The sequence below is a fragment of the Penaeus japonicus genome, unplaced genomic scaffold (assembly GCF_977035675.1).
Source record: "Penaeus japonicus unplaced genomic scaffold, GWHDUDI00000001_assembly GWHDUDI00000019, whole genome shotgun sequence".
In the NCBI taxonomy this organism is placed as follows: domain Eukaryota; kingdom Metazoa; phylum Arthropoda; class Malacostraca; order Decapoda; family Penaeidae; genus Penaeus; species Penaeus japonicus.
This window is the reverse complement of record NW_028234421.1, coordinates 17,567,584-17,572,424: the sequence shown is the minus strand read 5'-3', so window position 1 is coordinate 17,572,424 and position 4,841 is coordinate 17,567,584.

The following is a 4,841-nucleotide window of genomic DNA, read 5'->3' as shown; positions in this document are numbered from 1 at the left end:
TCTCCAAAAATTCCCGAGAGAGGCCCTCGGGAAGCGAGGGAGAGGAGGAGGCGCCTCCCTCCCAAAAAAAGAAAATAAAAACCACCGGACAAGGCACTTCCAAACCCCATAAAACGTAATCCACGCGTATACCATCATACAATGGAACTGTCGAAGTCTTAGATCAAAAGTAAACTCTCTTAGATTATTAGCCTCGTCCTATGCTCCCGATATTATCGTACTACAAGAAAGCCATTTAAACGACCAAGTCTCTGACGAGGTCGTATCGCTAAGAAACTACCATCTTTGTAGAAAAGACCGAGAGGGAAGGGGTGGAGGCGGAGTCGCCATGTACATCCACCAGAATCTCCCTTTCATTGAAGTGACGATTAATTCTACTTTGGAACACGTCGCATGCAAAGTAAAATTCAATAACACGTATCTGACTATATGCTCAGCTTACTGTCCACCTGATAAAAGGTTAATCTATGATGAGCTTTTTGCTATTCAGGACAGTCTGCCAAACAATAAATTAATTCTAGGAGATTTCAATGCTCGTCATACATCATGGGGTTCCCCACGGGTGAATGGTAGAGGTGAGCAAGTAGTTAAGTTGATCAACGACTCTGATCTGGTTCTTCTAAATGATGGTAGTCCAACGCGAATAGACGATAATACCGGTAATTTGAGCTTTATAGACCTATCACTGGTTTCCTCAACACTAGCAGCCAAGTGCCTGTGGCACACCATTGACGACTCGTTGGGAAGCGATCACCTTCCTATTTGTATTCAATATTCATGCGACACCACGAGGACGCCTTCAGCACCCAAATTTAACGTAAAAAGAGCAGATTGGGTCGCCTTCACAAGGAGCGTCAAGCTCGAAGTTGTTGGAGAAACCATTGATGATAAAGTAAACAGTGTTCAAAATTGTATTATAAATGCAGCAATGGCAACCATTCCTAAGACTTCGACAGATAGCGTTAAGCATAGAGTTCCATGGTGGACACCAGATTGCCGCAGGGCGCTATGTGAACGAAATAGGGCCTACAGGCTTTTCCATAATAATATCACAAATGAGAACTTTCGCAAATACAAACAAGCGAGAGCTAGGGCTCGTAGAACAATCAGACAAGCCAAAAGAGACTCCTGGCGAAGCTTTGTCTCTACGATTAACAGCAATACAAAGTTATCAGAGGTTTGGTCCACAGTAAATAGAATAAATAGGAAAAAGACATCAAATAAAATCAGAAATATAATTCATGAGGGAAGTAATTATGACTCACCTAGAGACATTGCTAACACAATCGCCAGGCAGTTCTCTTATACAAGCAGCTCGGAAAACTACAACCCTGCATTCCTGACCACCAAGGAAGCAGCCGAGCTGCAACCAATTCACTTTGCCACAGGAGATATTTTTGATTACAATAAAGATCTAACAATGAATGAGCTTGTCCGAGCCCTAGAAGCCTGTAGAGGAACATCCCCAGGCCCGATGAGATTCGATATGAGATGATAAAGCATCTTAATCATGATGACATGATTAAGTTGCTAGAAGTGTACAATGATATTTGGAAAAGCCAGACTTTTCCAAATTCATGGCACTTCGCCCACATCATTCCCATATTGAAAGGAGGGGGAAATCCCAGATCCGCCATCTCTTACCGCCCAATTGCGTTGACAAGTTGCTTATGCAAGGTCATGGAAAGAATTGTTAATAGTAGGCTATTGCATTTTTTAAATACCAGAAATTTACTAGTTGACGAGCAGTGCGGCTTCCGAAAGGGACGCCAAACTCTCGATCAGCTAGTAAAACTGGAAAGTCATATTCATGAGGCATTTGCCAAAAAGCATTTTTTGATATCAGTATTTTTAGACATAGAAAAAGCCTACGACATGACTTGGCGACATGGCCTACTCAGAAAACTTTATGCTTTCGGATTACGTGGAAACTTGCCTTGTTTTATCCAAAATTTCATTTCTGACAGAACGTTTTCTGTCAAATTATTTTCTGACAACGTCACTTTCTCGGACATTTTTGTCCAGGCAAACGGGGTCCCACAAGGAAGTGTCTTGTCTCCCACATTATTTTTATGTGTAATAAATGACATTTTACCATCTCCTCCTCGGAATCTTAAATACTCACTGTACGCCGATGATTGTGCATTATGGCACTCCAGCAATAATGCAGAGTTCTCGGCAAATCAGATCCAATTGGCACTGGATATGATTCATAACTGGGGCCTCCAGTGGGGTTTTAAGTTTTCCATTAAAAAGAGTATTGGCGTGGTTTTTACACATAGGAGAAAGCCCAACATCAGGCTAACTCTAGACAACCATCCAATACCTATTCAAAATTCAGCTAGATTTCTTGGACTACTCTTTGATAGTAGATTAAATTGGAAAGACCACATTGGTCAGTTAAAGAATAAATGTCAAAAAGCACTTAATTTATTAAAGTGCATTTCTGGACACAAATGGGGAGCTGATAGAAAGTCTTTACTGATGTTATATAAATCCCTGATTAGGTCTAAAGTAGATTATGGGTCAATCGTGTATGGCTCGGCAACGAGCTCAACTCTGAAAGGTTTGAATGTAGTACAGAATGCGTGTTTACGAGTCTGTCTTGGAGCCCTTATGTGCACTCGCACCGAGCGCCTAGAGGTAGAGTCGGGAGTACCTCCCCTCCGTCTTAGACGCGGCCAGCTTGCGCTGACCTATGCCGCAAAGGTAGCCAGGCAGCCCCAACATCCCAACAGGGATGTTTTGCGCCGGCAGGTAGGGCCCCAGTATCGCGGCGGGAAGCCGCTGGGCAATAGACTCCATGACCTCACAGAAAAAGTCGGTATAGATCTCTCTACCATCGATACCCTGGTTCAATCAAATATAGCACCGTGGGAAACACCCAATTTTTCTACTGTTGTAGACTGGCTACCATCAGCCAAAGCCACGGTGTCGGAGGTGGAGGTACGCCAGAGGTTCAGAGAGATCCTAATTAAACATCTTTCCTTTTTTCATTTATATACCGACGGGTCCAAGACAGACGAGTGTGTGGGAGCGGGTGTATGGTCGACTGAATGTCAGTTGAGATTTCGATTGCCGAATCATACATCGATCTTTCTTGCCGAATTATTTGCAATTGATAAAGCTTTAGATTTTGCCCTATCGACGACCCACGATAGAATAGTCATATTTTCAGACTCGTTAAGTTCAATTAAAGCCATTAAATCACTAGAAACCACCTATAATGAAATACAGGGTAATATCATTCGTAAAATGCATAGTGCCAATAAATCAATCAAACTGATATGGGTACCTGGACACTCGGGTATCCATGGTAATGAACAGGCTGACAAACTAGCCGGGTCGACTGGCGATCTGGAGCCTGGTATTATCCATACAGATCTCAGGTGTTTTGTCTCTTTTATAAAAGCAAAAATCCATCTCCTGTGGCAAAGTGAGTGGACCGACCTCACAATAACAACCAAGACCAAAGAAGAGATTACAATGTGGGACACAGCCTACAGGAAAATTAGAAGGGAGGAGGTGGTGTTGGCCCGAATAAGGGTCAATGCAACAAGATTGACTCACCTCACTCCCTATATAGAAAAAAATTTCCCTCCTAAATGTGACCATTGCAACAACAACCTCACAATGGCGCACATATTAATAACATGTTGCAAATGAAATAATAGACAAACCATCAAAAATTACTTTCAAATTAAAAATATAGAATATAACATCAAAAATTTATTGTCAAATAATGAAAAAATAATTCAAAAAGTAATCACTTTTCTAAAGGAGACAAAACTTTATGACCTTATATAGATTGATAAAATAAAATGGAATCATTGGCTTAATAACCTTGGCCTGTGCCGCTGGTTGATAGCCAATAAATCCAACAAGCAAGCTGGATCGACACACTCGTGTATGAGACTTTTTATGCCTCACACTGTCCACAAAAACATAGCAGCAACAAGCTAAACGTCTTGTGCCATTAGAACTACCCTGTCTCAGGGCTTCTAGTCTCGCTTGACCTTGTTGCTTCTCTGTTCATTAAAGTAAAAATAATAAAGTAAATTACTGTATTTACAGTTTTTGTGCTTTGCCTGCACCTTCAGTGCTTTATTTTGAAGGTGACACGAGACTACAGTAGAAGTAGTCAGCCCCCACCCCAGACCCGCAGCTCTCTTCTACCTCAGGGTAGCCCTTACGGGCTGACCCCTGGGTAGGGAGGCCCAGTAGTCTGGGGCGTCCTTTGGGCGCAACTTTTCTCTCCTCCTAAATTTTTTCCATTTTTCTGTGTGACTTTCCTGAGCCTACGGGAGTCTCCTTGTGAGCTCCTGTATTCGCTTGGGGGGTGGGCACCAACTTACCGTCCCTCGCACTAGGCAGGTTCGGCGGTTGGAAGGTGTCTTACACACAACTCCGATCCCTTAGTTGGTACTGGAGAACGCAACCAGGCTTCCACTAAGGGGGGGTGAGGACGATTAACTGTAAGACTTGTTTTATTTTATCCTCTCTTAGCTATTGGGATTAGGTTGATCCAAAAGTTAAGGGAAAAGGTAGTCCCCTCAGGACAACGGGCTTTGGCCCAGGGTTCGGACCTGGTCCGACACCCAGTATGATTGATTCCCCGGCTACCCTTCCTCCTCCCCAAGGAGGAGGGGCGACTCAGAACTCCTCTAAGACCACTAAGACTAATAATGGAACCCCGACCAATGACCGACCCAGACGACACATTGATATCCCTCCCCAGAACGCAAGGTGCGTGAACATCCGATGCATGAATGAAAATCAATCCTTGCAGAATGTCAACCCCTTTATCATCAAGAAGGTCCTTGATGGTCAAGCGGAAGGCA